This window comes from Mesoplodon bidens (assembly GCF_964165515.1).
Source record: "Mesoplodon bidens genome assembly, chromosome: 3".
NCBI classification, from domain to species: domain Eukaryota; kingdom Metazoa; phylum Chordata; class Mammalia; order Artiodactyla; family Ziphiidae; genus Mesoplodon; species Mesoplodon bidens.
Window position 1 is genome coordinate 143,305,963 of NC_138178.1, and position 26,440 is coordinate 143,332,402.

Genomic DNA, 26,440 nt, shown 5'->3' on the forward strand with positions numbered 1-26,440 from the left:
TTCCATCAAACAAAAGCCCAGGACCAGATGGCTTCACAGGTGAATTCTATCAAACATTTAGAGAAGAGCTAACACCTATCCTTCTCAAACTCTTCCAAAATATAGCAGAGGGAGGAACACTCCCAAACTCATTCTACGAGGCCGACATCACCTTGATACCAAAACCAGGCAAGGATGTCACAAAGAAAGAAAACTACAGGCCAATATCACTGATGAACATAGATGCAAAAATCCTCAACAAAATACTAGCAAACAGAATCCAACAGCACATTAAAAGGATCATACACCATGATCAAGTGGGGTTTATCCCAGGAATGCAAGGATTCTTCAATATACGCAAATCAATCAGTGTAATACACCATATTAACAAGTTGAAGGAGAAAAACCATATGATCATCTCAATAGATGCAGAGAAAGCTTTCGACAAAATTCAACACCCATTTATGATAAAAACCCTGCAGAAAGTAGGTATAGAGGGATCTTTCCTCAACATAATAAAGGCCATATATGACAAACCCACAGCCAACATTGTCCTCAATGGTGAAAAACTGAAACCATTTCCACTAAGATCAGGAACAAGACAAGGCTGCCCACTCTCACCACTCTTATTCAACATAGTTTTGGAAGTTTTAGCCACAGCAATCAGAGAAGAAAAGGAAATAAAAGGAATCCAAATTGGAAAAGAAGAAGTAAAGCTGTCACTGTTTGCAGATGACATGATACTATACATAGAGAATCCTAAAGATGCTACCGAAAAACTACTAGAGCTAATCAATGAATTTGGTAAAGTAGCAGGATATAAAATTAATGTACAGAAATCTCTGGCATTCCTATACACTAATGATGAAAAATCTGAAAATGAAATCAAGAAAACACTCCCATTTACCATCGCAACAAAAAGAATAAAATATCTAGGAATAAACCTACCTAAGGAGACAAAAGACCTGTATGCAGAAAACTATAAGACACTGATGAAAGAAATTAAAGATGATACAAATAGATGGAGAGATATACCATGCTCCTGGATTGGAAGAATCAATATTGTGAAAATGACTCTACTACCCAAAGCAATCTACAGATTCAATGCAATCCCTATCAAACTACCAATGGCATTTTTCACAGAACTAGAACAAAAAATTTCAAAATTTGTTTGGAAAAACAAAAGGCCCCGAATAGCTAAAGCAATCTTGAGAACGAAAAACGGAGCTGGAGGAATCAGGCTCCCTGACTTCAGACTATACTACAAAGCTACAGTAATTAAGACAGTCTGGTACTGGCATAAAAACAGAAAGATAGATCAGTGGATCAGGATAGAAAGCCCAGAGATAAACCCACGCACATATGGCCAACTTATCTTTGATAAAGGAGGCAGGAATGTACAGTGGAGAAAGGACAGCCTCTTCAATAAGTGGTGCTGGGAAAACTGGACAGGGACATGTAAAAGTTTGAGATTAGATCATTCCCTAGCACCATACACAAAAATAAGCTCAAAATGGATTAAAGACTTAAATGTAAGGCCAGAAACTATCAAACTCTTAGAGGAAAACATAGGTAGAACACTCTATGACATAAATCACAGCAAGATCCTTTTGGACCCACCTCCTAGAGAAATGGAAATAAAAACAAAGATAAACAAATGGGACCTAATGAAACTTCAAAGCTTTTGCACAGCAAAGGAAACCATAAAGAAGACCAAAAGACAACCCTCAGAATGGGAGAAAATATTTGCAAATGAAGCAACTGACAAAGGATTAATCTCCAAAATTTATAAACAGCTCATGCAGCTCAATAGCAAAAAAACAGACAACCCAATCCAAAAATGGGCAGAAGACTTAAATAGGCATTTCTCCAAAGAAGATATACAGACTGCCAACAAACACATGAAAGAATGCTCAACATCATTAATCATTAGAGAAATGCAAATCAAAACTACAATGAGATATCATCTCACACCAGTCAGAATGGCCATCATCAAGGAATCTAGAAACAATAAATGCTGGAGAGGGTGTGGAGAAAAGGGAACACTCTTGCACTGCTGGTGGGAATGTGAATTGGTACAGCCACTATGGAGAACAGTATGGAGGTTCCTTAAAAAACTACAAATAGAACTACCATATGACCCAGCAATCCCACTACTGGGCATATACCCTGAGAAAACCATAATTCCAAAAGAGACATGTACCAAAATGTTCATTGCAGCTCTATTCACAATAGCCCGGAGCTGGAAACAACCTAAGTGTCCATCATCGGATGAATGGATAAAGAAGATGTGGCACATATATACAATGGAATATTACTCAGCCATAAAAAGAAATGAAACTGAGCTATTTGTAATGAGGTGGATAGACCTAGAGTCTGTCATACAGAGTGAAGTTAGTCAGAAAGAGAAAGACAAATACCGTATGCTAACACATATATACGGAATTTAAAAAAAAAAATGTCATGAAGAACCTAGGGGCAAAACGAGAATAAAGACACAGACCTACTTGAGAATGGACTTGAGGATATGGGGAGGGGGAAGGGTAAGCTGTGACAAAGCGAAAGAGAGGCATGGACATATATACACTACCAAACGTAAGGTAGATAGATAGTGGGAAGCAGCCGCAGAGCACAGGGAGATCAGCTCGGTGCTTTGTGACCGCCTGGAGGGGTGGGATGGGGAGGGTGGGAGGGAGGGAGATGCATGAGGGAAGGGATGTGGGAACAGATGTATATGTATGACTGATTCACTTTGTTATAAAGCAGAAACTAATTAAAAAACAAAAAGAGAAAAAAAAAAAAAAAAAAAAAAAAAAAAACCGAGTTGTATGTGTGTATATGTATGAATGAATGAAGTTTGAGAGGTTAACTGCCTCAGAGGAGAGCAAAAGGGCAGAACCAAAAGTGACTAATTTATACTCTTATATCTATAGCAAGCTAATGGAATAATGTGATAGATCCTCTGTAGTTTATCTAAACTGTGTATAGTACACAACCCAAGATTTTTAGTAAAATCATTGTAGTAAAGTAATTATTGGGCTTGAGTGAACTGAGTGAGCTGTATCGTGTGAACATGATGAAGGAGGGATGCCATGGGAGGAGAAAAAGAAATAAAGTTGTGAATCCCTAAGCAAGACTTTCTCATCTTGTTACTAACTTTTGATTTGTTGTAATAATGAGAGCAGAATCTGACTTGTGGTGAGGGGAATACATGACAAGCTCTCTTCTTTGGGTAGTTACTCTAAGAATATTTGTTTCTGTCGTAGTGTTGTAGGTGTTACATACAAGACCAAGTAGAGGAACTTGACTTTCACTTTTTGCTAATAATGTGCCTAAAGGTTTGTTTGAATTAGTAATTTGCATGCGTGTTAAGTTTTGAAATAAACAACTAACAGTTTTAATTACTTATCTTCTATTTATGATTATAAACATTTTAAAAATGATTTCCTCTGCTGTATGTATAATTTGTCAATTTGAGTTGTTTTATGAGACTTCTTGTATTAGTTGTGGTCTTCAATGGCACATTGAAAAGTGTCAAATTTAACTTGATGTTATATTAGAAACGTATCTAATGTGATACATAATTTTCATACATACAAGAAACTATTAACATGATATAATTAATTTTTGTTCTCTTTAAATGGAGGGTTATGTGCTATTTAGATCATAAAAATTTTTACTTTTTCTTGTTATCTATGCTGGGGAGATGACTATTATATGAAAAAGAGATACTGTATATAGCATACTTTAAGTTATATCAGTTGTGTTCTCTATAGTGATAATTCTCAAAAATGCTTTCAAATTTCCATTGTCTATTTGCTGAAGATGAAAGATAAAACATATTACCATATTTATGCTTTAGATTTGTTATTGCTTATTTATAAACTATTTAGCAGAGATAATTATTTGAACTCAGATTCATTTATAGAAATTATTAAAAGCTGTTTAAGAATCAAAAGAGGAAATGTAACATAAGAATGAAAAGGACTAATTGAATACCTGTTTGTGTTACTCATTGTGTTGATGTTGATTGTGTGTGTGTGTGTATGGGGGGGTATAGATGGATATGTCTTGTTTGTTTAATTTGCAAAAGCTCTTAAAAATTGGTGCATCGTAGGTATGTGATATGTAAATCAGAGGAAGAATTGTTTAATTCATAGAAGAAATGTCCATCTCTGAATACTAGAAATATAATTCATAATGTAGGATATTAGTAATTTTCTTTATAGGGCAAATAGGGAAGGTTTATATTCCTTGAAAATTTTGCAAAACATGACAATTACGTCAGTCTTCGTTGTTTTTCTTTCTGTTACTCAGAATGTATTTTCAATTGCTTCAGTAATGTTATTAAGATTTTGAAAAAGATTTTACCACATTACGACCTCTTGTGATTTTTAAGAAAGGATGATTCAATAAAATAGAAGAAATCTTAATTATAAATTCTGGATAAATTGTATTATGGATGAGGAAATACTTCTTCTTGTCAATATTCTTGGTGTTTTTTTTTTCATTGTGGTAAAATAAGCGTAACATAAAATTTACCGTTTTAACCAATTTTACCACTTATAAGTGTACAGTTCAGTAATGTTAAGTATATACACACTGTCACAGCCTATCCCTAGAGTTTTTCATCTTGGAGAACTGTAACTTTATACCGATCAAACAATAACTCCCTATTTTCCCCTCCCCCCAGCCTCTGGCAACTACCGTTCTTTCTGTTTCAGTAGCTTTGGAATACTCTAGGAATCTCATAAGTGGAATCATGCAATATTTGTCTTTTTGTGATTGGTTTATTTCAGTTAGCACAATTGCTTCAAGGGAGTTCCAGCATGTGTCAGAATTTCTTTCCTTATTAAGGCTGAATAATGTTCCATTTTATATATATATATATATATGTATATATATATATCACAGTTTGTTTACTTATTCATCCATTGATGGGCACTGAGTTGCGTCTACCTTTTGGCTGTTGTGAATAATGCCGCTCTAAACATGGGTGTGCAAATATCTCTTTGAGACCCTGGTTTCAATTCTTTTGGATATATACCCAGAAGCGGAATTGCTGTATCATATGGTAATTCTGTTTTTAAGTTTTTGAAGAACTTCCATAGTGTTTTCCATAGTGATTGCACCATTTTATATTCCTGCCAGCAGTGCATAAGTGTTCCAATTTCTCCACTTCCTCACCAACACTCATTTTCTGTTGGTTTTTGTTTTTTAATATAGTAGCCATCCTAATGGGTGTGAGGTGATATGTTCTTGGTATTTTTAATTGAACTTCACTTCTTTTATCTTTAATAATTTTGAGGCAGCTCATCTAGAGAGTAAAGAAAAATAAAAGGTACTCTCTCTGATTATTATGATACTTCGGTACCTTGTGAAGTAAACTGTGTTACTCAGTAAAATAGAAATTCTTTTCACTATCATTACAAAGATTATAAAGTACAAATACATCCAGGATAATTTCATAACAATATCATTTTAATCAATTAATCTTCCTTGTTATGTATTGTATTACTCATCTTGTATTAATACTGCTCTTTGTTATACCTAATCTGTAAAGGATTGCTTTTGGGTAAAAAAATTTTCTTTTTTAGTTAGAAGGTGCCTGATTGGAAATGCAGCATACTGATTAAATAATAACAAAACCCTGCTAGTTGAAATGTATTTTGATAGTATAGATCATTAGTGTTTGATAATGGCATTTAATGTTTAAGAACAAAGATAAAATTGGACAAAATAGTTGTATCTGATTGTAAATTTCTTAGACATGAACATTTTATTTACCTTTATGTGCTTCTTTACAAATTTTACCACCTTTGGTGGAAGCTGTTCTTTTCATCGTCCTGAAACACAGCCTCATTCCCCTGAGTATGTATACTTGTCTTCACACTACAATCTGATTGAATGATATTTTGGTCCCTTGGATCATGACATTAAATATGAAGGAAAGGCAGGATTGCTGTCTGGAAAGCAATCATATCTAAATATAGCCTGTACTTATCTGCTGGTGTTAAGACAGGTTGCTGTGGTGAACTGAATTTCTTAAAAATGCCAGTCATCAGAAAATAAACTGGTTTTTGAAGTGGTTATTTTCCATAGAGCTGTACATTCTCATACTGCAGGTAGATGATTTTAGTTAATGTTTTTTACAGCTTATTGATTAAATTTCAGTTTTAATGTATGTTATGGCTTGCTTATTAAATTTCAATTTTAGAGTATCTTTGAGACCTTTAATATATTTAAAAATATATTTCTCTTTAGCTTTTTTTAAAAAATTGTTTTATTTTTGGCTGCATTGGGTCTTTGTTGCTGCATGCGGGTGTTCTCTAGTTGTGGCAAGCGAGAGCTACTCTTCATTGTGGTGCATGGGCTTCTCATTGCGGTGGCTTCTCTTGTTGTGGAGCACTGGCTCTAGGCACGCAGGCTGCAGTAGTTGTGGCGCGTGGACTTATTAGTTGTAGCGTATGGGCTTAGTTGTTCTGTGGCATGTGGGATCTTCCCGGACCAGGGCTTGAACCCATGTCCCCTGCATTGGCAGGCAGATGATTAACCACTGCACCACCAGGGAAGTCCCAAGAGACTTTTAATTATTAAACAAAATATAAGAGTTTTTATATTGTTATCCTTTGTTTCTCTTAAGATAAATTTCATTTGATGTGGAAATGATTTTTCCAAGGACAGCATTTTAAACATTATTGATCATTCATTTTGCTCTGCTGCCAATAGTTCTGCTAAATCTAAGACAGATACCAAAGCTGACTTCTCTGTAGTAACATCTCTAACTGTAAGTTTTTATCATTTTTAATCAGCTTCCTTTTTGGGTTATATGGTTATTAGACTGTAAAGTATATATTTGGACAGTACAGCTTAATCTAGGCTGGTGCTAAGGTATTATGGTACTGTGCTCTATGTCAGAACTGCAAATCAAAGGCTTTGGATTATACTTTACTTTTAGAAGACTTTCTCTCATTTCCATCATTCCGTACATTCCTGAGAATGTATGATGCAGTTTTTATGGGTTCATTTGTTTAAAAATTTATTTAATCAAAACACGAGTAGATATTCATCTTACATCCTTCAGCAGTTAGGTTTAATTGACATTGTTCTTGTAATTAAGGAACATATGATTGAAGATGGATAATACCTGAGTTGTCTGCCTGAGGCATATAGATGACCAATCCAGTATTAGAATTTTTTAATGAAATAAATAATGTATTGTTTTAATTAGTTGATTCTTTCACTTTCAGGGTGCAGACACCTAAGTCAAACTAGCTTAAAAAGCTAGTTTGTGATTTGATTGGCATATGTAACTAAAGAGTACTTCTCAAGGAATCAAGAAAGAGTTTCAGAAACCAGATCAAGGGTGGGAGGCTCAAAGAAGAGAATTAGAGAGTTTGTGCAACTGGGTTTGTTTCTCTCACTTTCCATCGTCATCTCTTTTGGTTTTTCTTGGCTTTATTCTCACTTAACGGCAGTCAGGCTTTCTCCATGAAACGGGCAAAATGGCTGATAACTTACTCTAATTCCCTTCCTTCTAGCTTCATGATCTCTCTTCACTTCATCTCTAAAACATAAAATCTCATGGAATACTTCTGATTTTGTTAATCTGGTTGTGTGTCCAAACCTCAGCCAATCACTGTGGCCAGGGGTATAGGCTATCTTGACTTACCAGTCATGGGACAGATGCCTGTGGTCAGAATGGTGGAATACGCTAATTAAATGAGAGAGAAGATAGTCCCAGAAAAAGTGATAAAACTAAGAGATGTCTAGTGTATTCAGTCTCAGCTGTTAATTTAAGGACAAATGTATACATTGTCAAGAATTGTTATTATTTTAAAACAGAACATTTTGCTTGCCTTTGCATATCATCTCAATTAGATAGGTATTGGTAGTAATAGCTATAATAATTTTAAAGGACTGCATAGTTCAATTAATTGATAATAGTTGTTCCCTATTTCCTGATACTATTGACTGTTTATGTAGTACACACACACAAATGTGAAATGACTCAGATGAACTTATTACTTTAATTACAACTGGCTAGACAGCAGGTGGAATAATAACAGATTATTTCTGTCTTTCCATACTTCTTTCTTTTTATTTTATTTATTTAATTAATTAAGTTATTTTTTACATCTTTATTGGAGTATAATTGCTTTGCAATGGTGTGTTAGCTTCTGCTTTATAACAAAGTCAATCAGTTATACATATACATATGTTCCCATATCTCTTCCCTCTTGCATGTCCCTCCCTCCCACCCTCCCTATCACACCCCTTCAGGCGGTCACAAAGCACCTAGCTGATCTCCCTGTGCTGTGCAGCTGCTTCCCACTAGCTATCTACCTTACGTTTGGTAGTGTATATATGTCCATGCCTCTCTCGCTTTGTCACAGCTTACCCTTCCCCCTCCCCATATCCTCAAGTCCATTATCTAGTAGGTCTGTGTCTTTATTCCTGTCTTACCCCTAGGTTCTTCATGACATTTTTTTTCTTAAATTCCATATATATGTGTTACCATACGGTATTTGTCTTTCTCTTTCTGAGTTACTTCACTCTGTATGACAGACTCTAGGTCTATCCACCTCATTACAAATAGCTCAATTTCGTTTCTTTTTATGGCTGAGTCATATTCTGTTGTATATATGTGCCACATCTTCTTTATCCATTCATACGATGATGGACACTTAGGTTGTTTCCCTCTCTGGGCTATTGTAAATAGAGCTGCAATGAACATTGTGGTACATGACTCTTTTTGAATTATGGTGTTCTCAGGGTATATGCCCAGTAGTGGGATTGCTAGGTCATATGGTAGTTCTATTTGTAGGTTTTTAAGGAACCTCCATACTGTTCACCATAGCAGCTGTACCAATTCACATTCCCACCAGCAGTGCAAGTGTGTTCCCTTTTTTCCACACCCTCTCCAGCATTTATTGTTTCTAGATTTTTTTGATGATGGCCATTCTGACTGGTGTGAGATGATACCTCATTGTAGTTTTGATTTGCATTTCTCTAATGATTAATGATGTTGAGCATTCTTTCATGTGTTTGTTGACAGTCTGTATATCTTCTGTGGAGAAATGTCTATTTAGGTCTTCTGCCCATTTTTGGATTGGGTTGTTTGTTTTTTTGTTATTGAGCTGCATGAGCTGCTTATAAATTTTGGAGATTAATCCTTTGTCAGTTGGTTCATTTGCAAATATTTTCTCCCATTCTGAGGGTTGTCTTTTGGTCTTGTTTATGGTTTCCTTTGCTGTGCAAAAGCTTTGAAGTTTCATTAGGTCCCATTTGTTTATTTTTGTTTTTATTTCCATTTCTCTAGGAGGTGGGTCCAAAAGGATCTTGCTGTGATTTATGTCATAGAGTGTTCTGCCTATGTTTTCTTCTAAGAGTTTGATAGTGTCTGGCCTTACATTTAGGTCTGTAATCCATTTTGACCTTATTTTTGTGTATGGTGTTAGGGAGTGATCTAATCTCATACTTTTACATGTAGTTGTCCGGTTTTCCCAGCACCATTTATTGAAGAGGCTGTCCTCTCTCCACTGTACATTCCTGCCTCCTTTATCAAAGAAAAGGTGACCATATGTGCGTGGGTTTATCTCTGGGCTTTCTATCCCGTTCCATTGATCTATCTTTCTGTTTTTGTGCCAGTACCATACTGTCTTGATTACTGTAGCTTTGTAGTATAGTCTGAAGTCAGGGAGCCTGATTCCTCCAGCTCCGTTTTTTGTTCTCAAGATTGCTTTGGCTATTCAGGGTCTTTTGTGTATCCATACGAATTGTGAAATTTTTTGTTCTAGTTCTGTGAAAATTGCCAGTGGTAGTTTGATAGGGATTGCACTGAATCTGTAGATTGCTTTGGGTAGTGTCATTTTCACAATGTTGATTCTTCCAAGAACATGGTATATATCTTCATCTATTTGTATCATCTTTAATTTCTTTCATCAGTGTCTTATAATTTTCTGCATACAGGTCTTTTGTCTCCTTAGGTAGGTTTCTTCCTAGATATTGTATTCTTTTTGTTGCAATCGTAAATAGGAGTGTTTTCTTGATTTGACTTTCAGATTTTTCATCATTAGTGTATAGGAATGCCAGAGATTTCTGTGCATTAATTTTGTATCCTGCTACTTTTCCAAATTCATTGATTAGCTCTAGTAAGTTTTCTGGTAGCATCTTTAGGATTTTCTATGTATAGTATCATGTCATCTGCAAACAGTGACAGCTTTACTTCTTCTTTTCCGATTTGGATTCCTTTTATTTCCTTTTCTTTTCTGATTGCTGTGGCTAAAACTTCCAAAACTATGTTGAGTAAGAGTGGTGAGAGTGGGCAACCTTGTCTTTGTTCCTGATCTTAGTGGAAATGGTTTCAGTTCTTCACCATTGAGGACGATGTTGGCTGTGGGTTTGTCATATATGGCCTTTATTATGTTGAGGAAAGTTCCCTCTATGCCTACTTTCTGCAGGGTTTTTATCATAAAAGGGTGTTGAATTTTGTTGAAAGCTTTCTCTGCATCTATTGAGATGATGATACGGTTTTTCTCCTTCAGTTTGTTAATATGGTGTATCACGTTGATTGATTTGCATATACTGAAGAATCCTTGCATTCCTGGAATAAACCCCACTTGATCATGGTGTATGATCCTTTGAATGTGCTGTTGGATTCTGTTTGCTAGTATTTTGTTGAGGATTTTTGCATCTATGTTCATCAGTGATATTGGCCTGTAGTTTTCTTTCTTTGTGACATCCTTGTCTGGTTTTGGTATGAGGGTGATGGTGGCCTTGTAGAATGAGTTTGGGAGTGTTCCTGCCTCTGCTATATTTTGGAAGAGTTTGAGAAGGATAGGTGTTAGCTCTTCTCTAAATGTTTGATAGAATTCGCCTGTGAAGCCATCTGTTCCTGGGCTTTTGTTTGTTGGAAGATTTTTAATCACAGTTTCAATTTCAGTGCTTGTGATTGGTCTGTTCATATTTTCTATTTCTTCCTGATTCAGTCTTGGCAGGTTGTGCATTTCTAAGAATTTGTCCATTTCTTCCAGGTTGTCCATTTTATTGGCATAGAGTTGCTTATAGTAATCTCTCATGATCTTTTGTATTTCTGAAGTGTCAGTTGTTACTTCTCCTTTTTCATTTCTAATTCTATTGATTGAGTCTTCTTTTTTTTCTTGATGAGTCTGAATAATGGTTTGTCTATTTTGTTTATCTTCTCTAAGAACCAGCTTTTAGTTTTATTGATCTTTGCTATCGTTTCCTTCATTTCTTTTTCATTTATTTCTGATCTGATCTTTATGATTTCTTTCTTCCTGCTAACTTTGGGGGTTTTTTCTTCTTCTTTCTCTAATTGCTTTAGGTGGAGGGTCAGGTTGTTTGCTCCAGATGTTTCCTGTTTCTTAAGGTAGGATTGTATTGCTATAAACTTCCCTCTTAGAACTGCTTTTGCTGCATCCCATAGGTTTTGGGTCGTTGTGTCTCCTTTGTCATTTGTTGCTAGGTATTTTTTTATTTCCTCTTTGATTTCTTCAGTGAACACTTCGTTATTAAGTAGTGTATTGTTTAGCCTCCATGTGTTTGTATTTTTTACAGATCTTTTCCTGTAATTGATATCTAGTCTCATAGCATTGTGGTCAGAAAAGATACTTTATACAATTTCAATTTTCTTAAATTTACCAAGGCTTGATTTGTGACCCAAGATATGATCTATCCTGGAGAATGTTCCATGAGCACTTGAGAAAAATATGTATTCTGTTGTTTTTGGATGGAATGTCCTGTAAATATCAATTAAGTCCATCTTGTTTAATGTATCATTTAAAGCTTGTGTTTCCTTATTTATTTTCATTTTGGATGATCTGTCCATTGGTGAAAGTGGGGTGTTAAAGTCCCCTACTATGAATGTGTTACTGTCGATTTCCCCTTTTATGGCTGTTAGTATTTGCCTTATGTATTGAGGTGCTCCTATGTTGGGTGCATAAATATTTACAATTGTTATATCTTCTTCTTGGATCGATCCCTTGATCATTATGTAGTGTCCTTCTTTGTCTCTTCTAATAGTCTTATTTTAAAGTCTATTTTGTCTGATATGAGAATTGCTACTCCAGCTTTTGGTTTCCATTTGCATGGAATATCTTTTTCCATCCCCTTACTTTCAATCTGTATGTGTCTCTAGGTCTGAAGTAGGTCTCTTGTAGACAGCATATATATGGGTCTTGTTTTTGTATCCATTCAGCCAGTCTGTGTCTTTTGGTGGGAGCATTTAATCCATTTATATTTAAGGTAATTATCGATATGTATGTTCCTTTTCCCATTTTCTCAATTGTTTTGGGTTTGTTATTGTAGGTCTTTTCCTTCTTTTGTGTTTTTTGCCTAGAGAAGTTCCTTTAGCATTTGTTGTAAAGCTGGTTTGGTGGTGCTGAACTCTCTCAGCTTTTGCTTGTCTGTAAAGTTTTTAATTTTCCATCAAATCTGAATGAGATCCTTGCTGGGTAGAGTCATCTTGTTTGCAGGTTTTTCTCCTTCATCACTTTAAATATGTCCTGCCAGTCCCTTCTGCCTTGCAGAGTTTCTGCTGAAAGATCAGCTGTTAACCTGATGGGGATTCCCTTGTGTGTTATTTGTTGTTTTTCCCTTGCTGCTTTTAATATGTTTTCTTTGTATTTAATTTTTGACAGTTTGATTAATATGTGTCCTGGTGTATCTCTCCTTGGATTTAACCTGTATGGGACTCTCTGTCCTTCCGGGACTTGATTAACTATTTCCTTTCCCATATTAGGGAAGTTTTCAACTATAATCTCTTCAAATATTTTCTCAGTCCCTTTCTTTTTCTCTTCTTCTTCTGGAACCCCTATAATTCGAATGTTGGTGCCTTTAATCTTGTCCCAGAGGTCTCTGAGACTGTCCTCAGTTCTTTTTATTCTTTTTTCTTTATTCTGCTCTGCAGTAGTTATTTCCACTATTTTATCTTCCAGGTCACTTATCCGTTCTTCTGCCTCAGTTATTCTGGTATTGATCCCATCTAGAGTATTTTTAATTTCATTTATTGTGTTGTTCATTGTTGCTTGTTTCACCTCTAGTTCTTCTAGATCCTTGTTAAATGTTTCTTGCATTTTGTCTATTCTATTTCCAAGATTTTGGATCATCTTTACTATCATTTTTCTGAAGTCTTTTTCAGGTAGACTGCCTATTTCCTCTTCATTTGTTAGGTCTGCTGGGTTTTTATCTTGCTCTTTCTCCTGCTGTGTGTTTTTCTGTCTTCTCATTTTGCTTATCTTACTGTGTTTGTGGTCTCCTTTTTGCAGGCTGCAGGTTTGTAGTTCCCGGTGTTTTTGATGTCTGTCCCTAGTGGATAAGGTTCTTTCAGTGAGTTGTGTAGGCTTCCTGGTGGAGGGACTAGTGCCTTTGTTCTGGTGGATGAGGCTGGATCTTGTCTTTCTGGTGGGCAGGTCCACATCTGGTGGTGTGTTTTGGGGTGTCTGTGGACTTATTATGATTTTAGGCATCCTCTCTGCTAATAGGTGGGCTTGTGTTCCTGTCTTCCTAGTTGTTTGGCATAGGGTGTCCAGCACTGTAGCTTGCTGGTTGTTGAGTGAAGCTGTGTGCTGGTGTTGAGATGGAGATCTCTGGGAGATTTTCGCCGTTTGATATTATGTGGAGCTGGGAGGTCTCTTGTGGACCAGTGTCCTGAAATTGGCTCTCCCACCTCAGAGGCACAGCACTGACTCCTGGCTGTAGCACCAAGAGCCTTTCATCCACACGGCTCAGCATAGAAGGGAGAAAAAGTAGAAAGAAAGAATTAGTAGACGTTGAAAGAAAGAAAGAAAGGAGGGGGGGAGGAAGGAAGCAAGGAAAAATAGAAAGAAGATAAAGTAAAATAAAGTAAGATAAAATAAAATAAAGTTATTAAAATAAAAAATAATTAAGGAAAAAAGAGGATGGATAGAACCCTAGGACAAATGGTGAAAGCAAAGCTATACAGACAAAATCTCACACAGAAGCATACACATACACACTCACAAAAAGAGGAAAAGGGGAAAAAATCATAAATCTTGCTCTCAAAGTCCACCTCCTCAATTTGGGATGATTGGTTGTCTATGCATGTATTCCACAGATGCAGGGTACATCAAGTTGATTGTGGAGCTTTAATCCGCTGCTTCTGAGGCTGCTGGGAGAGATTTCCCTTTCTCTTCTTTGTTCGCACAGCTCCCGGGGCTCAGCTTTGGATTTGGCCCCGCCTCTGCGTGTAGGTCGCCGGAGGGCGTATGTTCTTCGCTCAGAGAGGAAGGGGTTAAAGGAGCCGCTGCTTCGGGGACTCTGACTCACTCAGGCCAGGGGGAGGGAGGGGTACGGAGTGCGGGGCGAGCCTGCAGAGGCAGAGGCCCACATGACTTTGCACCAGCCTGAGGCGCGCCATGCGTTTTCCCGGGGAAGTTGTCCCTGGATCCCGGGACCCTGGCAGTGGCGGGCCGCACAGGCTCCCGGAAGGGGTTGTAGATAGTGACCTGTGCTCACACACAGGCTTCTTGGTGGCGGCGGCAGCAGCCTTAGCGTCTCATGCTTGTCTCTGGGGTCCACGCTTTTAGCCACGGCTCGCGCCCGTCTCTGGAGCTCCTTTAAGCAGCGCTCTGAATACCCTCTCCTCGCACACCAGGAAACAAAGAGGGAAGAAAAAGTCTCTTGCCTCTTCGGCAGCTCCATACTTTCCCCCGGACTCCCTCCTGGCTAGCCGTGGTGTTCTAACCCCCTGCAGGCTGTGTTCACGCCGCCAGTCCTCTCCCTGCGCTCTGACCGAAGCCCGAGCCTCAGCTCCCAGCCCCGCCTGCCCCGGTGGGTGAGCAGACAAGCCTCTCGGGCTGGTGAGTACTGGTCGGCCCCGATCCTCTGTGCGGGAATCTCTCCGCTTTGCCCTCCGCACCCCTGTTGCTGTGCTCTCCTCTGCGGCTCCGAAGCTTTCCCCCTCTGCTACCCGCAGTCTCCGCCCGCGAAGGGCCTTCCTAGTATGTGGAAACCTTTCCTCCTTCACAGCTCCCTCCCACTGGTGCAGGTCCCGTCCTTATCCTTTCATCTCTGTTTATTCTTTTTTCTTTTGCCCTACCCAGGTACGTGGGGAGTTTCTTGCCTTTTGGGAGGTCTGAGGTCTTGTGCCAGCTCCCTCCCACTGGTGCAGGTCCCGTCCTTATCCTTTCGTCTCTGTTTATTCTTTTTTCTTTTGCCCTACCCAGGTACGTGGGGAGTTTCTTGCCTTTTGGGAGGTCTGAGGTCTTCTGCCAGCGTTCAGTAGGTGTTCTGTAAGAGTTGTTCCACGTGTATATGTATTTCTGGTGTATCTGTGGGGAGGAAGATGATCTCAGCGTCTTACTCTTCCGCCATCTTCCCCTCGTCCCCCTCTTCTTTCTTAAAAAGAGAAACTTTACCGCTATCAGTCAGAAAGGGAAAAGGAGTCAAAGATTCTCATTCCCCTTTCCATTGTAATACCTTAACTGAGGAATATTATTATAGAGGCATATAAAAGTTTAATGGGAGCACCGACAAAGTATTTTTAAAAGAGGTGATCCTTGAAATGAAGCTTTTGTTAAGGGAAAAAAAAAAGGGAAGGAGGAAGGGAGGGAGGAAAGAAGGAATAACAGAGAGAGAGGGAGAGAATGATTGATGATGAGAATGAATAGAAACTCCAGGGGTATGTTACACTTTTTAGAAACTCAGTTTGGCTGAAGATCAATGAGAGTCTGTGAGATTAAAACTAGTGATTAAAACAAAGTTTTGATATCCATGTATTTCATTTATCAAGAACACATTGATACATCTGACACTGATGGTCAGAGTGAAAAAATGAATGATTGCATTGTCTACTTATATTAGTTTTATATTGCCATGTAACAGATTACCACAAACTTTCTTAGAACAACACATATTTATTATCTCACAGTCAGGATTTTGGGCACAGTTTAACTGGTTCCTTTGCTCAGTATCTCCCAAGATTGCAATCTGAGTGTTAGCTGGGGATTGCATTTTCATCTGGAGGCTTGACTAGGGAAGATTGCTCCAAACTAGTTCAGGTTGTTAGCAGAATTTGTATCCTTGTGTTGTATGACTGTATATCCTGCTTTTTGCTGGGAGTTGGCTAGTTTCCATCTGCACCTTCCATCATCTTATGGTCTATTGCCCACTACATTGAAATTTCCTTTTCTGCATGAGAATCATACTCAATTAGTTCTGTCAATTTAGAGATGTGAAACCTAAAGCTCAGCTGAGCTGTGATTTATCTAAGGTCCTAAAACTACATGGTGATGGGCCTCCTGACAACCAGGCATTGTGTTCTTTCTACTCCTAGCCTTAGTTTTGACTTTCTTGGTTTTGTTCTCACATTAAAAAAATTTTTTTTCCAGTTTTATTGAGATATCATTGATACACAGCACTGTGTAAGTTTAAGATCTACAGCATAATGACTTCACATTTGGTTTTAGTTTGTATTGATGAGTTTATTAAAAATATGATGGAGTAAAATCTTAGCACTGGCCACCTAGGAACTGACATTAAAATGTTTGAAAATATTTTTTTCTATATGGCTTGTAGGTATATGACTTTTGATCATTTAATTGTTCTCTCACCATGAACTTTTATATATATATGTTTTTCTCAATTTTTATTAGGAGAAGGAGGAACAGAATTTTTGTTTCCTTTGGTTATGGTTTATGTTGGTATCTGCAGAGACTAAACGTGAGATTGAAAGTGAGATTTAACACCTGCAAAGGAAAAGCCTCAATCAAGTAATGACACTTGAGTCCTATATATGAACTCCTTTTGGATTTTTCAGTGGAAGATGGTTGGTTGTTGGTTGGGAAGACAAACAGGCAGGTGAAGAAGCTTGCTAATCAAAAGTCTGCCTAAGTATGCTTCCCTAATGAGTTTCCTAAGAAACACCTGCTTGTGACTCAGCCCACATTAGGAAGAAAATGACAAAAGAAAAGCTAGGAGAGACCCATTTATTTCTTTTCTTGATGTTTTTAAGAGTTTAAAGTTTTAAAATACTATTCTTTGAGAGTAAGGAGAATTAAATTACCTTTACCCAGCTGGGAAAATGTCCACAATACTAGATAATTGGGCAGCAGTTTAAAGGAGACTAGCCCTTGCTGCCCCTTCTTTCCACTCCTATCTGGTCACTGGTAAATGTTAACTACCCTAATCTTTTTTTACTCTCCGAGAGAAATTAAATGAACGTTAAGAAGGAAGCCTAAATTTTAAATTTAGGGTAATCCATTTAGGGAGGAAGGCTGGTTGAGCTGATTGAGCTTGCATTTTTTCCTTCCTGGAGTCCTCTGTGATCTCCCGTGTGCTCCTCCTATATGTTGCCTAAACTTCTATCATAGCTTTTTACACTATATTATCATTGTTTGTGTATGTACTGTCTGTATATCTCAATAGATTATAACTTCCTTAAGGGCAGAGACTGTTCATGTTTAATCTTACATCGCTACCACCTACCACAATAGATCCAACCAAACATATTCCTTAAATAGTTGAGTGAAGGAATGAATATGTGATTTAGTGACTAAATGAAAGAATGGGTAATGGAAAGAGTAAGAGAGTAACAGACTGAATGTATAGTGAATATACATTGGCAAAACCTGCGTTTTCACCATTCTTCAGGCAGTTCTAACATTCAGCCCTTTATTGGTGTTCAATACAAAAGTCTACTCTCTGGTGACCTAATAGCTGTATTTAAACTTTGATCAGCATTCGTTCCTTCTGCAGCCTCAGTATCTTTCTAAGTGTGTATGAGATAAATGAGAGACCTAACTCCATGAGCAAAAGGATATGATGACCTCACTAATCCCCATGGTTTTGATTTATAGGTACTTGCTGTTTAGAATACTGAGAAGATATCGCCAACAAAGGATTCTATTTTTTCCTGATGAAATCGAAGAAGGTCCCTGAAAGCATTTTCAAAATTGTATCTGTTTCTGAACAGTTCACTTTGAAAATAACTCTCATAGCATAATTTTGTAGAGGAGAAAAAATAATTTGAGTAATTCAGTCTTACTTTAACTTGTTTCTTAAAAGACAGTAATTTAAAAAGTAAGTTAAGATAGTATTTTTCTTTTTGGTCTGTAAAGTTGTATCTTATCTTTCTCTCTTTTATAAATAACTAAGAGCATAGTCAGACTGGAAAAATATTTGAGTTGCACTTTGTGAGGTGAAGTGATATTTATATACTGGTCAGAGTTTCACTTAGCCACCTGGCATTGAGTGCAAACTTTTATAGTTCACTTAAATTGGAAGCAAAGTGATATTAAGTCTTGACATTTTTTAGCAGAAAAAGATGAAATGTAAATAGGGTACTTATTAATACTTAGTTTAAAACATTCTTTTCTCCTCTATCATTAAGTCAAGAATTTAGAAGTGCTTAAAACACAACTAGTGAATATTTATTGAGTATATACTATGTGTCATTTAATATGGTAGGACCTGGAAAATAATGGTAAATAAAGTAGGCATGGTCCTTGCCATAATTTGGGGGACAGTTTTTAATAAAATGGACTTCAGGTTACTCTTTCTGTTTCCAGAATACCTTTATAAAGGACAGTGGTTTGGGAAGGTGTCAGATATTGCTAAAAAGATGTAATCCAAAGGTCAGTTGTGTGTCCTAATAAAGTATATTACATTCTCAAAAGGGTAGAATTAGATAATTTGTTATATATGTTATTTATAACTTTTAAATTTAGTTATTTCATTGATTTATTTAGACCAGTGATTTAGTCAGGATAATTAGATTTGAGAAAGCCATTCAGAACAAGCTGTAGTTTGTCGGTGCCTCCCTTAAAGTGTAATGGAAAAACTGAAGACAGTGTTTTAGATTTTTTTTTTTTTTGATGCAGAAAGGATATCTTTATTTCCAGAATATTCTCACGTAACAAAAACCACAACACACAGCGAGGAGCGGGGTGGGGGTGGGTGCTGTGGGTGATCCCTGGCTGGCTGACGCCTGCTCATTGCCCGTCACTGGTGGCGCCCCACTCACGTGAGACTCGGCCCCACGGGGAGCACGGCACATGCCTCCGTCACGAGAGGTGGCCTTGGGGACGCGACGGGACCCAGGTTTCCCATCTCAGGGTCCCATTAGGGTCCCAGACCCGGGCGCTTTCTCGCGGCCGCCTTCGGGCACTGTGGGGCGGTCAGCATGAGTAGCCAAGCAAGCAGGCGGGGGCGTGGGGGGCAGCCCAGCTGGTGCGACAGGAAGGGCGTCATGCCCCGAGGGCTGGGCGGCTAGGAGCCGAGGGGCAGTGTCCGGGGTGCCCGGGAGCCTGGACCGGGGCCCATGCACTCACACAGGTGCAGGCTGCTTGCCTAGGAAGGGGCTGGAAGGACCGGAGAGCAGAGTGAAGGGGCGGGTTCAGATTCCTAATAAGGCACAGACTTGTCACTCTCCTCTGCCCCCTCAGGAACTCCAACTCCTGGTCCCGCGGCCCCGGGAGGGCTGCGTGGATGGCAACCCACGAACCTCGGGCCCAGCGCTTGGCCTGGGGCACGCGCTTTGCGGAGATGCGTCTGGTTTCCCGTCTGCTTCCGTCGGGGACAGACCGGCGGCTCCCCTTCCCCGCAGAGCGAGTTTGTCCCAGGTTTCAGATCTGATGAGGTCCTGCCTGAGGGTCCCAGCTCTAAGACCCCTCCGCGGGGGATGAGAGCGTCTCGGAATGAGCGTGGCCACGGGCTGGGGGACTGGAGGCAAGCTGCCAATGGACAGATGGACAGCCAGCCAGTCAGCCAGATGGGGTGAAGCTCAGATCGTGGCACTGAGGCAGCAAGTCCACAAGAGGGCAAACACATGGAGGATCCGGCTACTGTCGAGCTCCTCCGTCTCCCACCACGGACCGGAACCTGGTGCTGGGAAGGCCTCCCTCTTTCCCTCTTACTGGAAGCTGGGCCAGGGGCGACCACACGGATGGAGGCCGGGAAGGGTGGACGCAGGGCCGGGGCCCTTCTCCACGTCAGCAGCTCTGGAAAGGGGGCAGCCGGCCTACCTCTGACCTGCAAGGCCCGGGTCAGCCCCCCGAGACCCCGAGGGGAGAGGGTGTGGCTGCAGCACAGTGGACGTCACAGTGACTAAACACATTCAGGACCACAGCAGGTGTCCTTCTGCTGGACAGCGGCGGCCAGACAGCTTCTGGGCAGAGCTCGCAGGGAGCCCTGCTCTCGGGAGTGAGGTGAATGCGGGGGCGGGTCCCCGAGAGCCCCTAGGTCTGCTGTCCTGGCTGGCGGAGGGGCCTCACCAAACCCAGGGTGGCGGGAGTGGATGGCGAGGGGCAGGTGGGCCGGTGGAGGGCGGGCAGCGGGGCCGCCGGGCTCCCCCTAAGGCCACTGGCTGCCGCTGGCGGGGGCCGGGTAGCTGGGCACGGTGGGGTACTCAGGCAGGCTGTTCCCCGAGAAGTTGTTGTACTGGGCCTCTCGGGACTGCGGATTCCGCCAGGCGCCTGTGTTCCACTCCGTCTCCGCCTTCTGGAAGCTCCTGCCAGCCCCGCGGTAGATGCTGTGCACCTTCATGATCGTGATGGCCATCATGGCGGCCGACATGGAGAACATGATGGCCGGAAGCAGCATGACCATGGCAGCCCCGACACTGGTCTGGAAGAACCCAGTCGCGGCCAGCCAACCACACGCGCCCCATCCCAAGAGGCCGACAGCCTGGATGACGGTCAGGGTGAACTGGGCTCCGAAGATGAAGAAAAACGCCATGAAATTGAAGGAGCTGTCAGATACAGCCACAGGCGGTAGATCCTCTTCACCAGGACCTGGTGCTCGATAGGGATCTCGTCAGAGAAGTTCTGGTAGAAGCAGGGCTTCAGGGGGATGAACCTGGGCAGCAGGGGGAAGTTGTTCTCCTTTCCTGACATTCCTGCTGTGAAGACACGGCAGGGGCGGAAGCCTGCAGCCACCTGATGAGACGGGCGGAAGCGCTGCGCTTCACCAAGTCTTAGCAACCGGCCCGCCTTCCCCGCCTCTGCCCAGTGTTTTAGATTTGATCTGGCTATCACTGAAGAGATTAAGACTTGCTGAAGTTGTTGCACTTCTAATTCTTTGTGAATTTACTTTAACTTTTTCTTTTGGAGGGAGTGGGGAGTAGGTAGGGAGCCTGAACAGAAGCATTATCCTCCTTTCCTAAGGATCTTTTTAATGTCTAGACAACTTTATTCTTTATTGAGATCTAAATCATATACCATACAGTTCATCCATTTAAAGTGTACACTTTAATGGGTTGTTTTAAAATTTTTATTTTATATTGGAGCATAGTTGATTAACAATGTTGTGTTAGTTTCAGGTGTACAGCAAAGCTCTTCAGTTATACATTTACATGTATCTGTTCTTCAAATTCTTTCCCCCTTTAGGTTATTACAGAATATTGAGCAGCATTCCCTGTGCTATGCAGTAGGTCCTTGTTGGTTATCTGTTCTGAATATAGCAGTGTGTACATGTCAATCCCAAGCTCCCAATCTGTCCCTCTCCTCCACCCTTCTCCCCTGGTAACCATAAGTTTGTCCTCTAAGTCTATAAATCTGTTTCTGTTTTGTAAGTAAGTTCATTTGTATCTTTTTTTTTTTTAGATTCTGCATGTAAACGATATATGATATTTGTCTGACTTACCTCACTTAGTATGGTAATCTCCAGATCCATCCATGTTGTTGAGGTTGGCATTATTTCATTCTTTTTAATAGCTGAGTAATATTCCATTGTATATATATAACACATCTTCCTTATCCATCCATCCGTCGATGTACATTTAGGTTGCATCCGTGTCTTGGCTATTGTAAACAGCGCTGCAGTGAACATTGAGGTGCATGTATCCTTTCAAACCATGTTTTTTTCTGGATATATGCCCAGGAGTGGGATTGCTAGATCATATGGTAGCTCTATTTTTGGTTTCTTAAGGAACCTCCATACTGTTCTCCATGGTGACTGTACCAATTTACATTCCCACCAACAGTGTAGGAGGGTTCCCTTTTCTCTGCACCCTCTCCAGCATTTATTGTTTGTAGACTTTTTGATGATGGCCATTGTGACTGGTGTGAGGTGATATCTCATTGTAGTTTTGATTTGCATTTCTCTAATAATTAGCGATGTTGAGCAGCTTTTCATGTGCCTCTTGACCATTTGTATGTCTTCTTTGGGGAAATGTCTATTTAGGTCTTCTGCCCATTTCTTGATTGGGTTATTTGATTTTTTGATATTGAGCTGCATGAACTGTGTAAATTTTGGAGATTAATCCCTTGTGGGTCTCATCGTTTGCAAATATTTTCTCCCATTCTGTGGGTTGTCTTTACATTTTGTTTATGGTTTCCTTTGCTGTGCAAAAGCTTTTAAGTTTAATTAGGTCCCATTTGTTTATTTTTGTTTTTATTTCCATTACTCTAGGATATGGCTTGGAAAAGATATTGCTGCAGTTTATGTCACAGAATTTATGTCAGAGAATTTTCTGCCTATGTTTTCCTCTAAGAGTTTTATAGTATCTGGTCTTACATTCAGGTCTTTAATCCATTTTGAGCTTATTTTTGTGTATGGTGTTAAAGAATGTTGTAATTTCATTTTTTACACATAGCTGTCCGGTTTTCCCAGTACCATTTATTGAAGAGATTGTCTTTCCTACATTGTATATTCTTGTCTCCTTTGTCATAGATTAATTGACCATAGGTGCATGGGTTTATTTCCGGGCTTTCTGTCCTGCTCCATTGATCTGTATTTCTGTTTTTGTGCCAGTTCCATACTGTTTTGATTACTGTAGCTTCGAAGTCAGGGAGCCTGTTTCCTCCAGCTCTGTTTTTCTTTCTCAAGATTGCTTTGGCTATCGGGGTCTTTTGTGTCTCCATACAAATTTTAAGATTTTTTGTTCTAGTTCTGTGAAAAATGCCATTGGTAACTTGATAGGGATTGCATTGAATCTATAGATCACCTTGGGTATTATACTCATTCTGACAATATTGATTTTTCCAATCCAAGAGCATGGTATATCTTTTCATCTCTTTATGTCATCTTTAATTTCTTTCATCAGTGTTTTATAGTTTTTGGAGTACAGGTCTTTTGTCTCCTTAGGTAGGTTCATTCCTAGGTATGAATAAACCTAGGAATTACTCTTTTTGATGTGATTGTTTCTTTAATTTCTCTTTCTGATCTTTCGTTGTTAGTGTATAGAAATGCAACAGATTTCTGTGTATTAAGTTTGTATCCTGCAACTGTACCGAATTCATTGATGACCTCTACTAGTTTTCTGGTAGCATCTTTAAGATTTTCTATGAATAATATTGGGCTGGCCAAAAAGTTTGTTCATGTTTTTCCTTAAGATGTTACAGAAAAACCTGAATGAACTTTTTGGCCAACCCAATACTAAGTTATTTGCAGTGACAGTTTTACTTCTTCTTTTCCAATTTGGATTTCTTTTATTTCTTTTTCTTCTCTAATTGCTGTCACTAGGACTTCCAAAACTATGTTGAATAAAAGTGGCAAGAGTGGACATCCTTGTCTTGTTCCTGATCTTAGAGGAAGTGCTTTCAGCTTTTCACCTTTGAGTATGATGTTAGCTGTAGGTTTGTCAAGTATGGCCTTTATTATGTTGAAGTATATTCCCTCTGTGCCCACTTCTGGAGAGTTTTTATCATAAATGGGTGTTGAATTTTGTCAAAAGCTTTTTCTGCATCTATTGAGATGATCATATGGTTTTTATTCTTCAATTTGTTGATGCGGTGTGTCATACTGACTGATTTGTGGATATTGAAAAATCCTTGAATCCCTGGGATAAATGCCACTTGATCATGGTGTATGATGCTTTTACTGTATTGTTGGATTTGGATTGCTGGTATTTTGTTGAGGATTTTTGCATCTATGTTCATCAGTGATATTGCCTGTAATTTTCTTTTTTTGTGGTATCTTTGTCTGGTTTTGGTATCAGGGTGATGGTTGCCTCATAGGATGAGCTTGGGAGTATTCCTTCCTCAGCAATTTTTTGGAATAGTTTCAGAAGCATAGGTGTTAACTCGTCTCAGAATGTTTGATAGAATTCGCCTGTGAAGCCATCTGGTCCTGGACTTTTGTTTGTTGGAAGATTTTTACTCACAGTTTCAATCTCAGTACTTGTGATTGGTCTGTTGATATTTTCTATTTCTTCTTGGATCAGTCTTGGGAGATTGTACCTTTCTACAAGTTTGTTCCCTTCTTCCAGGTTGTCCATTTTATTGGCATATAGTTGTTAATGATCCTTTGTATTTCTGTAGTGTCCATTGGAACTTCTCCCTTCTCATTTCTAATTTTATTGATTTGAATCCTTTCCCTTTTTTTCTTGATGAGTGTGGCTAAAGGTTTATCAATTCAGCTTATCTTTTTGAAGAACCAGCTTTTAGTTTCATTGATCTTTTCTGTTGTTTCCTTTGTTTCTGTTTCATTTATTTCTGCTCTCATGTTTATAATTTCTTTCCTTCTATTAATACTACCTTTGGGTTTTGTTTGCTCTTCTTTCTCTAGTTGCTTTAGGTGTAATTTTAGGTTGTTTATTTGAGATTTTTCTTGTTTCCTGAGGCAAGATTATATTGCTGTCAACTGCAGAAGACCTTCCAATACTGGCAGGTAAGCCTGGCCCACAGGTCACTGATTTTTCCCCTGGGTCCTGGTGCACACAGGAACTTGTATGCACCCTCCAAGAGTGGAGTTTCTGTTTCCCCCAGTCGTGTGGAATTCTTGCGATCAAACGCTGCTGACCTTCAAAGCCAGATTCTCTGGCAGCTACTCCCCCCGTTGCCAGACCCCCAGGCTGGAAAGCCTGACGTGGGGCTCAGGACTTTCACTTGTGTAGGAGAACTTCTGTGGTATAATTATTTTCCAGTTTGTGGGTTACCCACATGGTGAGTATGGGATTTGATTTTATCACAGTTGTACTCCTTCTACCATCTCGTGTGGCTTCTTTTTGTCTTTGGATGTAGGGTATCTTTTTTGGTAGGTTGCAGCATTTTTTTTTTTTTTTTTGGTCAATGGTTGTTCAGCAGTTAGTTGTGATTTTGGTGTTTTTGTAAGAGGAGATGAGCTCACATCCTTCTACTCCGCCATCTTGCTGGCCAATTCCAATTCTTAATGGTTTTTATTGTATTCACAGAGTTGTGCTCTCATCACCACCATCAATTTTTTAGAATATTTTCATTGCCCCAGAAACGACTCCCCAACCTCCCCCTCCTAGACAACTGTTAGTCTACTCGTTGCCTCTCTATATTTGCCTGTTAGGGGTAATTTGCATAAATAAATAAATATGTTCCTTTTCTGACTGGCTTCTTTCACTGAGCATAGTATTTACTAAGTCCATCCATGTTGTTTCATATGTCAATACTTCATTATTTTTATTGACAAATATTATTTCATTGTATGGATATACCACATTTTGTTTATCCATTCATCAGTTAAAGGACAGTGCGATTTTCCCACTTTTTGGAATTATGAATAATACTGCTATGAACATTAGTTGTAAAGGTTTTTCTATGGAAGTATGTTGTCTTTTCTCTTTAATATAGAGCAAGTGGTAGAATTGCTTAGTCATATGGTAACTCATGTTTTAACATTTTAAGGAAGTGCCAGAATCACCCCCTTTCCCCCAAAATTTTTGTATTGTGGCAAAATACACATAATAAAGTTTACTGTCTTAACAGTTTTTAAGTGTATAATTTGATGGTATTAAGTATGTGTGTATTTTTGTGCACTTATCACCAACATCTATCTCCAGAACGTTTTCATCTTCCCCAAATGAAACTCTATACCCATTAAACACTAACTCCAGTTCTGTGCTTCTCTGCAGTTCCCAGGAATTGCTCCTGGCAACCAGTATTCTACTTCTGTCTCTATGATTTTGACTACTCCAGGAACCTCATATAGGTAGAATCATACAGTATATGTTGTTTTGTAACTGGCTTATTTCACTTAACATAATGTCCATAATGTCTTCAGAGTTCATCCATGTTGCAGCGTATCAAAATTTCCTTCCTTTTTAGGGCTGAATTATATTCCAGTGTATGCAAATAGCACATGTGGTTTATCAGTTAATTTGTCAAGGTATACTTAGATTACTTCCACATTTAAGCTATAGTAGCCATCCTAATGGGTGTGAGGTGGTACCTCAATTTCCCTGATAATTAGTGATGTTGAACATCTTTCCATGTGCTTATTAGCCATTTGTGTGTCTTCTTTGAGAAGTGTCTATTCAAGTCCTTTGCCCATTATTGAATTGGGTTATTTGTTTTTTTGTTATTGAGTTTTTGGAGTTCTCCGTATAATGTGGATATTAATCCCTTATTAGGTATATTAATTGCCCACATTTTCTCCCATTCTGTGGGTTGCCTTTAACCTTTGTTGACATTGTTGTTTGATGAAGAACATTTCTTAATTTTAATGAAGTCCAGTTTGTCTTTTTTTTTTTCTTTTGTTGCCTGTGCCTTTGGTGTCTTATCCAAGAAAT

General features: G+C 39.2%; 1 protein-coding gene and 1 pseudogene across 4 annotated transcripts in view; one reads left to right on the forward strand and one right to left on the reverse strand.

Annotated features, from left to right (window-relative positions):
• The window catches only part of GPHN (gephyrin), a 639,047-nt gene that overhangs the window by 119,017 nt on the left and 493,590 nt on the right, over positions 1–26,440 (forward strand). The window lies entirely within an intron of this gene.
• On the reverse strand, positions 19,418–20,946 carry LOC308615028 (secretory carrier-associated membrane protein 4-like; annotated as a pseudogene). The gene has a single exon. The product of its transcript is annotated as a secretory carrier-associated membrane protein 4-like (transcript).